We start from the raw sequence: 14,663 nt of genomic DNA, 5'->3' as shown, positions 1-14,663 counted from the left end.
TGTTTTACGTTTCCCAGGTTGGTCTCATTTCCTAGGATGGTTTACGTTCTCTGGATGGTTAACGTTTCTAAGGTCTACCTTTACCACAATTGTCTACATTTCGCAGGAAGGTCTACGATTCCCTGGATGGTTTACGTATATCAGGATGGTCTACTTTTCCTAGGATTGTATACATTTTCAAGGTTGGTCCACATTTCAAGGAAAACCTTCTCTTCCTAGGATGGTCCATCTTTCGTAGGATGGTAAATTATCATTATCGACAATAAAACAGAAGTTCAAATAATTTCTTTCAGGAAGTCATTAAGGAAACCATTATCATATGGCTGGGCAACTTATGAAGTTATAATTTTGAATCAACTGTCACACTACAATTTCAGTATAGTGCTAGATTATTGTAAGTACTTTATACTATCAATTATATAATATAAAAATATACAAATATATAATATGAATTAAAAGAAACAATAGTTACCTACAGAATCCTAACTTAATATTGTGACATTTTTGTCTTGTCATTAGTTTAACTGAATATATTACAACCTGGATAATAGATGATATTCTTTTCTTAATTTGAAATTTTGAAGGAATATAATCCTGATAAGAGATCATGCAGACACTTTTCTGTCTGCTGTTTATGAATGAATATTTACCAATTGTTCTTATATGAAATGTGATTCGTTTCATGAAAATTATTTGAAAAAAGTTTATATTCGATTATCCAGTAAACACACGCACACACACGTATTTATATATACACATATAACATACCAACTGCCAGGATCGAACCCGGGACCCCTGTACAAGAGACGGGAATGCTGATCGTCAGGTTATGGTCCCATAGCCTAATGGTTAGCATTCCCGCCTCTTGTACAGGGGTCCCGGGGTCGATCCTGGCTATTGGAGACTTGTATGCTCTATGTATATATATATATGTATATATATATATATATGTGTGTGTGCTTACTGGATAATCGTAAATAAACTTTTTCCAAACAATTTTCATGAAACGAATCACATTTCATATAAGAACAATTTGTAAATATTCATTCATAAACAGCAGACAGAAAAGTGTCTGCATGATCTCTTATCAGGATTATATTCCTTCAAAATTTCAAATTAAGAAAAGAATATCATCTATTATCCAGGTTGTAATATATTCAGTTAAACTAATGACAAGACAAAAATGTCACAATATTAAGTTAGGATTCTGTAAGTAACTATTGTTTCTTTTAATTGATATTATATATTTGTGTATTTTTATATTATATAATTGATAGTATAAAGTACTTACAATAATCTAGCACTATACTGAAATTGTAGTGTGACAGTTGACTCAAAATTATAATTCATAAGTTGCCCAGCCATATGATAATGGTTTCCTTAATGACTTCCTGAAAGAAATTATTTGAACTTTTGTTTTATTGTCGATAATGATAATTTACCATCCTATGAATAACGGACCATCCTAGGAAGAGAAGGTTTTCCTTGATATGTGGTCCAACCTTGGAAATGTATACAATCCTAGGAAAAGTAGACCATCCTGATATACGTAGATCATCCTGGGAATCATAGACCTTCTTGCGAAATGTAGACAATTGTGGTAAAGGTAGACCTTAGAAACGTTAACCATCCAGAGAACGTAAACCATCCTAGGAAATAAGACCAACCTGGGAAACGTAAAACATTCTAGAAATCGAGGACCATGTTGAGGACCATCCTCTGAAATCTAGACCATTCTGGGAAACGTACACTATCCTAGGAAACGTAAATCATCCTGGGAAATCTAGAACATCCTGAGAAACGTACACTATACTACGAAACATACATCATCCTGGGATATTTAGATAATTCTGGGAAATATACACCATCCTGGGAAACATACACCATCCTTATAACGCAGACCATCCTAGGAAATTAGACCACCTGGGAAACTTAGATTATAATATATATATATATATATATATATATATATATATATATATATATATATATATATATATATATATATATATATATATATATAGACTTGTTTGAGGAAGCACCAGGAGAGACTGAGTACAGAATGGAAAAAGGTGAGAACAAAGGAGGTTAGGGGAGTGGGGGAGGAATGGGATGTATTTAGGGAAGCAGTGATGGCTTGCACAAAAGATGCTTGTGGCATGAGAAGCGTGGGAGGTGGGTTGATTAGAAAGGGCAGTGAGTGGTGAAATGAAGAAGTAAAATTATGAGTGAAAGAGAAGAGAGAGGCATTTGGACGATTTTTGAAGGGATAAAATGCAAATGAGTGGGAGATGTATAAAAGAGAGAGGCAGGAGGTCAAAAGAAAGGTGTAAGAGGTGAAAAAAAGGGGAAATGACAGTAGGGGTGAGAGAGTATTATTAAATCTTACGGAGAATAAAAAGATGTTTTGGAAGGAGGTAACTAAAGTGCGTAAGACAAGGGAACAAATGAGAACTTCAGTGAAGGGGGCTAATAGGAGGTGATAACATGTAGTGGTGATGTGAGAAGGAGATGGAGTGATTATTTTGAAGGTTTGTTGAATGTGTTTGATGATAGAGTGGCAGATATAGGGTGTTTTGGTCGAGGTAGTGTGCAAAGTGAGAGGGATAGGGAAAATGATTTGGTAGACAGAGAAGAGGTAGTAAAAGCTTTGCGGAATATGAAAGCCGGCAAGGCATCAGGTTTGGATGGTATTGCAGTGGAATTAATTAAAAAAGGGGGTGACTGTATTGTTGACTGGTTGGTAAGGTTATTTAATGTATGTATGATTCATGGTGAGGTGCCTGAGAATTGGCGGAATGCTTGCATAGTGCCATTGTACAAAGGCAAAGGGGATAAGAGTGAGTGCTCAAATTTCAGAGGTATAAGGTTGTTGAGTATTCCTGGCAAATTGTATGGGAGGGTATTGATTGAGAGGGTGAAGGCATGTACAGAGCATTAGAATGGGGAAGAGCAGTGTGGTTTCAGAAGTGGTAGAGGATGTGTGGATCAGGTGTTTGATTTGAAGAATGTATGTGAGAAATACATAGACAAGCTAATGGATTTGTATGTAGCAATTATGTATCTGGAGAAGGCATACGATAGAGTTGATAGAGATGCTCTGTGGAAGGTATTAAGAATATATGATGTGGGATGCAAGTTGCTAGAAGCAGTTAAATGTTTTTATCGAGGATGTAAGGCATGTGTACGTGTAGGAAGAGAGGAAAGTGATTATTCTCAGTGAATGTAGATTTGCGGCAGGGGTGTGTGATGTCTCCATGGCTGTTTAATTTGTTAATGGATGGGGTTGTTAGGGAGGTGAATGCAAGAGTTTTTGGAAAGAGGGGCAAGTATGCAGTCTGTTGTGGATGAGAGCGCTTGGGAAGTGAGTCAGTTGTTGTTCGCTGACGATACAGCACTGATGGCTGATTCATGTGAGAAACTGCAGAAGCTGGTGGCTGAGTTTGGTAAAGTGTGTGAAAGAAGAAAGTTAAGAGTAAATGTGAAAAAGAGCAAGGTCATTAGGTACAGTGGGGTTGAGGGTCATGTCAACTGGGAGGTAAGTTTGAATGGAGAAAAACTGGAGGAAGTAAAATGTTTTAGATATCTGGGAGTGGACCTGGCAGTGGATGGAACCATGGAAGCGGAAGTGAATCATCGGGTGGGGGATAGGGTGAAAATTCTGGGAGCCTTGAAGAATGTTTGGAAGTCGAGAACATTATCTCGGTAAGCAAAAATGTGTATGTTTGAAGGAATAGTGGTTCCAACAATGTTGTACGGTTGCGAGGCGTGGGCTATGGATAGAGTTGTGCGAAGGAGGGTGGATGTGCTGGAAATGATATGTTTGAGGACAATATGTGGTGTGAGGTGGTTTGATCGAGTAAGTAATGTAAGGGTAAGAGAGATGTGTAGAAATAAAAGGAGTGGTTGAGAGAGGAGAAGAGGGTGTTTTGAAATGTTTTGGTCGCATGGGGAGAATGATTGAGGAAAGATTGACCAAGAGGATATATGTGTCTGAGGTGGAGGGAACGAGGAGAAGTGGGAGACCAATTTGGAGGTGGAAAGATGGAGTGAAAAAGATTTTGAGTGATCGGGGCCTGAACATGCAGGAGGGTGAATAGCGTGCAAGGAATAGAGTGAATTGGAACGATGTGGTAGACCGGGGTCGACGTGCTGTCAATGGATTGAAACAGGGCATGTGAAACGTCTGGGGTAAACCATGGAAAGTTGTGTGGGGCCTGGATGTGGAAAGGGAGCTGTGGTTTCGGTGCATTATTATATGACAGCTAGAGACTCAGTGTGAACGAATGGGGCCTTTATTATCTTCTCTAAGCGCTACTTCGCACACATGACGGGGGAGGTGGCTGTTATTCCATGTGTGGCGGGGTGGCGATGGGAATGAATAAAGGCAGACAGTATTAATTATGTACATGTGTATATATGTATAAGTTTGTGTGTGTATATATATGTATACATTGAAATATATAGGTATCTATATTTGCCTGTGTGTACGTGTATGTATATACATGTGTATGTGGGTGGGTTAGGCCATTCTTTCTTTTAGAAAGTTAAAAATATAAAATAATATATATATATATATATATATATATATATATATATATATATATATATATATATATATATATATATATATATATATATATATATATATATATATATATATATATATATATTTTTTGCCGCTTTGTCCCGCGTTTGCGAGGTATCGAAAGGAAACAGACGAAAGAAATGGCCCAACCCACCCCTATACACATGTATATACATACGTCCACACACGCAAATATACATACCTACACAGCTTTCCATGGTTTACCCCAGACGCTTCACATGCCTTGATTCAATCCACTGACAGCACGTCAACCCCGGTATACCACATCGCTCCAATTCACTCTATTCCTTGCCCTCCTTTCACCCTCCTGCATGTTCAGGCCCCGATCACACAAAATCTTTTTCACTCCGTTTTTCCACCTCCAATTTGGTCTCCCTCTTCTCCTCGTTCCCTCCACCTCCGACACATATATCCTTTTGGTCAATCTTTCCTCACTCATTCTCTCCATGTGCCCAAACCATTTCAAAACACCCTCTTCTCCTCTCTCAACCACGCTCTTTTTATTTCCACACATCTCTCTTACCCTTACGTTACTTACTCGATCAAACCACCTCACACCACACATTGTCCTCAAACATCTCATTTCCAGCACATCCATCCTCCTGCGCACAACTCTATCCATAGCCCACGCCTCGCAACCATACAACATTGTTGGAGCCACTATTCCTTCAAACATACCCATTTCTGCTTTCCGAGATAATGTTCTTGACTTCCACACATTCTTCAAGGCTCCCAGAATTTTCGCCCCCTCCCCCACCCTATGATCCACTTCCGCTTCCATGGTTCCATCCGCTGCCAGATCCACTCCCAGATATCTAAAACACTTCACTTCCTCAAGTTTTTTTCCATTCAAACTCACCTCCCAATTGACTTGACCCTCAACCCTACTGTACCTAATAACCTTGCTCTTATTCACATTTACTCTTAACTTTCTTCTTCCACACACTTTACCAAACTCAGTCACCAGCTTATGCAGTTTCTCACATGAATCAGCCACCAGCGCTGTATCATCAGCGAACAACAACTGACTCACTTCCCAAGCTCTCTCATCACCAACAGACTTCATATTTGCCCCTCTTTCCAAAACTCTTGCATTCACCTCCCTAACAACCCTATCCACAAACAAATTAAACAACCATGAAGACATCACACACCCCTGCCGCAAACCTACATTCACTGAGAACCAATCAGTGGTTTGTGAGAGGATAAGAGCAAGGGAAGGAGTAGCAGTACTCCTGAAACAGGATTTGTGGGAGTATGTGATAGAATGTAAGAATGTAAATTCTCGATTAATATGGGTAAAACTGAAAGTTGATGGAGAGAGATGGGTGATTATTGGTGCATATGCACCTGGGCATGAGAAGAAAGATCATGAGAGGCAAGTGTTTTGGGAGCAGTTGAATGAGTGTGTTAGTGGTTTTGATGCACGAGACCGGGTTATAGTGATGGGTGATTTGAATGCAAAGGTGAGTAATGTGGCAGTTGAGGGAATAATTGGTATACATGGGGTGTTCAGTGTTGTGAATGGAAATGGTGAAGAGCTTGTAGATTTATGTGCTGAAAAAGGACTGATGATTGGGAATACCTGGTTTAAAAAGCGAGATATACATAAGTATACTTATGTAAGTAGGAGAGATGGCCAGAGAGCGTTATTGGATTACGTGTTAATTGACAGGCGCGCGAAAGAGAGACTTTTGGATGTTAATGTGCTGAGAGGTGCAACTGGAGGGATGTCTGATCATTATCTTGTGGAGGCTAAGGTGAAGATTTGTATGGGTTTTCAGAAAAGAAGAGTGAATGTTGGGGTGAAGAGGGTGGTGAGAGTAAGTGAGCTTCGGAAGGAGACTTGTGTGAGGAAGTACTAGGAGAGACTGTGTACAGAATGGAAAAAGGTGAGAACAATGGAAGTAAGGGGAGTGGGGGAGGAATGGGATGTATTTAGGGAATCAGTGATGGATTGCGCAAAAGATGCTTGTGGCATGAGAAGAGTGGGAGGTGGGTTGATTAGAAAGGGTAGTGAGTGGTGGGATGAAGAAGTAAGAGTATTAGTGAAAGAGAAGAGAGAGGCATTTGGACGATTTTTGCAGGGAAAAAATGCAATTGAGTGGGAGATGTATAAACGAAAGAGACAGGAGGTCAAGAGAAAGGTGCAAGAGGTGAAAAAAAGGGCAAATGAGAGTTGGGGTGAGAGAGTATCATTAAATTTTAGGGAGAATAAAAAGATGTTCTGGAAGGAGGTAAATAAAGTGCGTAAGATAAGGGAGCAAATGGGAACTTCGGTGAAGGGCGCAGATGGGGAAGTGATAACAAGTAGTGGTGATGTGAGAAGGAGATGGAGTAAGTATTTTGAAGGTTTGTTGAACGTGTTTGATGATAGAGTTGCAGATATAGGGTGTTTTGGTCGAGGTGGTGTGCAAAGTGAGAGGGTTAGGGAAAATGGTTTGGTAAACAGAGAAGAGGAAGTAAAAGCTTTGCGGAAGATGAAAGCCGGCAAGGCAGCAGGTTTGGATGGTATTGCAGTGGAATCTATTAAAAAAGGGGGTGACTGTATTGTTGACTGGTTGGTAAGGTTATTTAATGTATGTATGACTCATGGTGAGGTGCCTGAGGATTGGCGGAATGCGTGCATAGTGCCATTGTACAAAGGCAAAGGCGATAAGAGTGAGTGCTCAAATTACAGAGGTATAAGTTTGTTGAGTAATCCTGGTAAATTATATGGGAGGGTATTGATTGAGAGGGTGAAGGCATGTACAGAGCATCAGATTGGGGAAGAACACTGTGGTTTCAGAAGTGGTAGAGGATGTGTGGATCAGGTGTTTGCTTTGAAGAATGTATGTGAGAAATACTTAGAAAAGCAAATGGATTTGTATGTAGCATTTATGGATCTGGAGAAGGCATATGATAGAGTTGATAGAGATGCTCTGTGGAAGGTATTAAGAATATATGGTGTGGGAGGCAAGTTGTTAGAAGCAGTGAAAAGTTTTTATCGAGGATGTAAGGCATGTGTACGTGTAGGAAGAGAGGAAAGTGATATATATATATATATATATATATATATATATATTTATATTTATATTTTTTATTTATTTTGCTTTGTCGCTGTCTCCCGCGTTTGCGATGTAGCGCAAGGAAACAGACGAAACATACCTATACATCTCAATGTACACATATATATATACACACTCAGACTCATACATATATACCCATGCACACAATTCACACTGCCTACCACTATTCATTCCCATCGCCACCTCGCGACACATGGAATATCATCCCCCTCCCCCCTTATGTGTGCGAGGTAGCACTAGGAAAAGACAACAAAGGCCACATTCGTTCACACTCAGTCTCCAGTTGTCACGCAATAATGTCTGAAACCACAGCTCCCTTTCCACATCCAGGCCCCACACAACTTTCCATGGTTTACCCAAACGCTTCACATGCCCTGATTCAATCCACTGACAGCACGTCAACCCCGGTATACCACATCGATCCAATTCACTCTATTCCTTGCCCGCTTTTCACCCTCCTGCATGTTCAGGCCCAGATCACTCAAAATCTTTTTCACTCCATCTTTACACCTCCAATTTGGTCTCACACTTCTCGTTCCCTCCACCTCCGACACATATATCCTCTTGGTCAATCTTTCCTCACTCATTCTCTCCATGTGCCCAAACTATTTCAAAACTCCCTCTTCTGCTCTCTCAACCACGCTCTTTTTATTTCCACACATCTCTCTTACCCTTACATTACTTACTAGATCAAACCACCTCACACCACACATTGTCCTCAAACATCTCATTTCCAGCACATCCAACCTCCTGCGTACAACTCTATCCATAGCCCACGCCTCGCAACCATACAACATTGTTCGAACCACTATTCCTTCAAACATACCCATTTTTGCTTTCCGAGATAATGTTCTCGACTTCCACACATTCTTGAAGGCACCCAGGATTTTCGCCCCCTCCCCCACCCGATGATTCACTTCCGCTTCCATGGTTCCATCCGCTGCCAGATCCACTCCCAGATATCTAATGGACTTTACTTCCTCCAGTTTTTCTCCATTCAAACTTACCTCCCAATTGACTTGACTCTCAACCCTACTGTACCTAATAACCTTGCTCTTATTCACATTTACTCTTAACTTTCTTCTTTCACACACTTTATGTAAGCTCACTTACTCTCACCACCCTCTTCACATCAATATTCACTCTTCTTTTCTGAAAACCCATACAAATCTTCACCTTAGCCTACACAAGATAATGATCAGACATCCCTCCAGTTGCACCTCTCAGCACATTAACATCCAAAAGTCTCTCTTTCGCGCGCTTGTCAATAAACATGTAATCCAATAACGCTCTCTGGCCATCTCTCCTACTTACATACGTACACCTATGTATATCTCGCTTTTTAAACCAGATATTCCCAATCACCAGTCATTTTTCAGCACATAAAGCTACAAGCTCTTCACCATTTCCATTTACAACATTGAACACCCCATGTATACCAATCATTCCCTCAACTGCCACATTACTCACCTTTGCATTCAAATCACCCATCACCCATCACTATAACACTTACCTCTCATCATCTTTCTTCTCATGCCCAGGTGCATATGCACCAATAATCACCCACCTCTCTCCATCAACTTTCAGTTTTACCCATATTAATCGAGAATTTACTTTCTTACATACCGTCACATACTACCACAACTGTTTCAGGAGTACTGCTACTCCTTCCCTTCCTCTTGTCCTCTCACTAACCACTGACTTTACTCCCAAGACATTTCCAAACCACTCTTCCCCTTTACCCTTGAGCCTCGTTTCACTCAGGGCCAAAACATCCAGGTTCCTTTCCTCAAACATACTACCTATCTCTCCTTTTTTCACATCTTGGTTACATCCACACACATTTAGACACCCCAGTCTGAGCCTTCGAGGAGGATGAGCACTTCCCGCATGACTCCTTCTTCTGTTTCCCATTTTAGGGAGTTTAAAAAAATACAAGAAGGGGAGGATTTCTGGCCCCCCCGCTTCCGTCCCCTCTAGTCGCCTTTTACGACACGCGAGGAATGCGTAGGAAGCATTCTTTCACCCCTATCCCCAGGGATAATATATATATATATATATATATATATATATATATATATATATATATATATATATATATATATATATATATATATATATATATATATATATATATATATATATATATTCATATATATATATATATATATATATATATATATATATATATATATATATATATATATATATTCATATATATATATATATATATATATATATATATATATATATATATATATATATATATATATATATATATATATATATATATATATATATATATATATATATATATATATATATATATATATATATATATATATATATATATTTTTTTTTTTTTTTTTTTCATACTATTCGCCATTTCCCGCGTTTGCGAGGTAGCGTTAAGAACAGAGGACTGGGCCTTAGAGGGAAAATCCTCACCTGGCCCCCTTCTCTGTTCCTTCTTTTGGAAAATCAAAAAAAAACGAGAGGGGAGGATTTCCAGCCACCCGCTCCCTCCCCTTTTAGTCGCCTTCTACGACACGGAGGGAATACGTGGGAAGTATTCTTTCTCCCCTATCCTCAGTGATAATATATATATATATATATATATATATATATATATATATATATATATATATATATATATATATATATATATATATATATATATATATATATATATATATATATAAACATATCTATATATATATATATATATATATATATATATATATATATATATATATATATATATATATATACGCACATATACACACATACACACATATACATATATATACATATGAAAAATGTAAGAAATAATTTAGAAAAATGAAATTTCTAGCTTGAAATGAAATGAAAAATGAATATCACATAATGGTTCAACCTCTGGCTATGGAAAAGGGAAATGTATAATTTATTTACACAAGCGTCAATAGTAGTTTTCATCAATTCAACCACTGTATCATACTGCCTGGTCCACTTCTCTTATCATGAGAAATGGTGGGAAATGGCGAATATATATATATATATATATATATATATATATATATATATATATATATATATATATATATATATATATATATATATATATATATATATATATATATCCCTGGGGACAGGGGAGAAAGAATACTTCCCATGTATTCCCTGCATGTCGTAGAAGGCGACTAAAAGGGGAGGGAGCGGGTGGCTGGAAATCCTCCCATCTCGCTTTTTTTTAATTTTCGAAATGAGGGAACAGAGAAGGTGGCCAGGTGAGGATATTCCCTCAAAATCCCAGTCCTCTATTCTCAACGCTACCTCGCTAATGCAGGAAATGGCGAATAGTATATAGTATATAGAATCTATATATATATAGATTTGTAGAGGTTTTCAGAAAAGAAGAGAGAATGTTGGGGTGAAGAGAGGGATGAGAGTAAGTGAGCTTGGAAAGGAGACTTTTGTGAGGAAGTACCAGGAGAGACTGAATACAGAATGGAAAAAGGTGAGAACAAAGGATATAAGGGGAGTGGGGGAGCAATGGGATGTATTTTGGGAGGCAGTGATGGCTTGCACAAAAGATGCTTGTGGCATTAGAAGCATAGGAGGTGGGCGGATTAGAAAGGGTAGTGAGTGGTGGGATGAAGAAGTAAGATTATTTGTGAAAGAGAAGAGAGGGGCTTTTGGACGATTTTTGCGGGGAAATAATGCAAATGACTGGGATATTTATAAAAGAAAGAGGCAGGAGGTCAAGAAAAATATGCAAGAGGTGAAAAAGAAGGCAAATGAGAGCTGGAGTGAGAGAGTATCATTATATTTTTGGGGGAATAAAAAGAAGTTTTAGGAGGTAAATAAAGTGCGTAAGACAAGAGAACAAATGGAAACATCATTGAAGGGGGCTAAAGGGGATGTGATAATAAGTCGTGGTGATGTGAGAAGGAGATGGAGTAGGTATTTTGAAAGTTTGTTAAATGTGTTTGATGATATAGTGGCAGATATACGGTGCTTTGGTCGAGGTGGTGTGCAAAGTGAGAGGGTTAGGGAGAATGATTTGGTAAACTGAGAAGAGGGAGTAAAAGCTTTACGGAAGATAAAAGCCGGCAAGGCAGCGGGTTTGGATGGTATCACAGTGGTTTTTATCAAGAAGGGGGTGGCTGTGTTGTTGACTGGTTGGTAAGGTTATTCAATGTATGTGTGACTCATTGTGAGGTACCTAAGGATTGCCGGAAAGAAAGCATAGCTCAATTGTACAAAGGCAAAGGGGATGAAAGTGCGTGCCCATATTACAGAGGTATAAGTTTGTTGAGTATTCCTGGGAAACTATATGGGAGGGTATTGATTGAGAGGGTGCAGGCATGTACAGAGCATCAGATTGGGGAAGAGCATTGTGCTTTCAGAAGTGGTAGAGGATGTGTGGATCAGGTGTTTACTTTGAAGAATATACGTGGGAAATAATTAGAAAAGCAAATGGATTTGTTTGTATCATTTATGGATCTGGAAAAGGGATATAAGAGAGTTCAAAGAGATTCTCTGCTGAGGGTATTAAGAATATATGGTGTGGAGAGCAAGTTGTTAGAAGCAATTTAAAGTTTTTATCGAGGATTTAAAGCATGTGTACGGGTAGGAAGAGAAGAAAGTGATTGGTTCTCAGTGAATGCTGGTTTACAGCAGGGGTTCCTGATGTCTCCATGGTTCGTTAATTTGCTTTGGAGGTGAATGCAAGAGTTTTGGAAAGAGGGGCAATTATACAGTCTGTTGTGGATGAGAGAGCTTGGGAAGGGAATCGGTTGTTGTTCGCTGATGATATAGCACTGGTGGCTGATTCGTGTGAGAAACTGCAGAAGCTGGTGATTGAGAGTAAATGTGAATACGAGCAAGGGTATTAGGTACAGTAGGGTTGAGGGACAAGTCAATTGGGAGGTAAGTTTGAATGGAGAAAAACTGTAAGAAGTGAAGTGTTTTAGATATCTGGGAGTCGATCTGACAGCGGATGGAACCATGGAAGCGGAATAGAATCATCGGGTGGGAGAGGGGGAAAAAGTTTTGAGAACGTTGAAAAATGTGTGGAAGTCGAGAACGTTATCTTGAAAAGCAAAAATGGGAATGTTTGAAGGAATAGTGGTTCCAGCAATGTTATATGGTTGCGAGGCGTGGGCTATAGATAAAGTTGTGTGGAGGAGGTTGGATGTGCTGGAATTGAGATGTTTGAGGACAATATGTGGTGTGAGGTGGTTTGATCGAGTAAATAATGAAAGGGTAAGAGAGATGTGTGGTAATAAAAAGAGTGTGGTTGAGAGAGCAGAAGAGGGTATTTTGAATTGATTTGGTCACATGGAAAGAATGAGCGAGTAAAGATTGACCAAGAGGACATATGTGTCAGAGGTGGAATGAACAAGGAGAAATGGGAGATCAAATTGGAGGTGTAAAGATGGAGTGAAAAATATTTTGAGTGATTGAGGCCTGAACATGCATCAGGGTGAAAGGCGTGCAAGGAATAGAGTGAATTGGAACGATGTGGTATACCGGGTTCGACGTGCTTTCAATGGATTGAACCAGGTCATGTGAATCATCTGGGGTAAACCATGGAAATTTTTGTTGGGCTTGGATGTGGAAAGGAAGGCGTGGTTTCGGTGCATTATACATGACAGCTAGAAACTGAGCGTGAGGGAATGTGGCCTTTGGTGTTTTTTCCTAGCGCTACCTCACGCACATGCGGGGGGAGGGGGCAGTCATTTTATGAGTGGAGGGGTAGCGACGTAATTGAATAAGGGGAGACAGTATAACTTATGTACATGTGTGTATATGTATATGTCTGTGTGTGTATATATATGCATACGTTGAGATGTATAGGTATGTATATGTGAGTGTGTGGACGTGTATGTGTATACATGTGAATGTGGGTGGGTTGGGCCATTCTTTCGTCTTTTTCCTTGTGCTACCTCGCAGACTCGGGAGACAGCGACAAATTATCATAGATAAATAAATAGATATATTCCTATGAGTGCACGTTGAAAACAAAATACGATAAGTTCCCAAGTACACTTTCGTGTAATAATCACTTCACGCGGTTATCCGAGACAGACGACGAGCGTTCAAAAACTTATCGTTTTTACAAATTTTATCAAAAATATAGTTATCTAATTTCTATAGACCATAATTAATATTACGATTATAATTCTTTGTGGATCAAATGATGGAAGACTCAATCGTATTTATCGTGGTAATAGAGTTAGATGGCAAACATTTGGTAAACATTTACCAAAAGGCGTCCTAGCTTCGTCTCTTCGATGTATATCAACTGACTGTTATATTCCTCTCTTGTGTCTCCCCAGATGATGTGATTATTACACGAAAGTGCACTTGAGAACTTTTCGTGTTTCAATATATATATATATATATTTATATATATATATATATATATATATATATATATATATATATATATATATATATATATATATATATATATATATATATATATATATATATATATATATTATCCCTGGGGATAGGGGAGAAAGAATACTTCCCACGTATTCCCTGCGTGTCGTAGAAGGCGACTAAAAGCGAAGGGAGCGGGGGGCTGGAAATCCTCCCCTCTCGTTTTTTTTTTTTTTTTTTTTTTTTTTTTAATTTTCCAAAACAAGGAACAGAGAAGGGGGCCAGGTGAAGATATTCCCTCAAAGGCCCAGTCCTCTGTTCTTAACGCTACCTCGCTATCGCGGAAAAAAGGCGAATAGTATGAAAAAAAAAAAAAAATATATATATATATATATATACACATATATATATATATATATATATATATATATATATATATATATATAATATATATAAATAAATATAATATATATATATAATATATATATATATATATAAATATATATATATATATATAATTTATGTATATATATTATATTTATAGTATATAATAAATTATGCAGTGAGAAATACTTAGAAAAGCAAATGATTAGTATGTTTTTAGCATTTTA

This window comes from Panulirus ornatus, chromosome 68 (assembly GCF_036320965.1).
Source record: "Panulirus ornatus isolate Po-2019 chromosome 68, ASM3632096v1, whole genome shotgun sequence".
In the NCBI taxonomy this organism is placed as follows: Eukaryota; Metazoa; Arthropoda; class Malacostraca; order Decapoda; family Palinuridae; genus Panulirus; species Panulirus ornatus.
The sequence above is the reverse complement of the archived record's forward strand: the minus strand, read 5'-3'. Positions refer to the sequence as shown.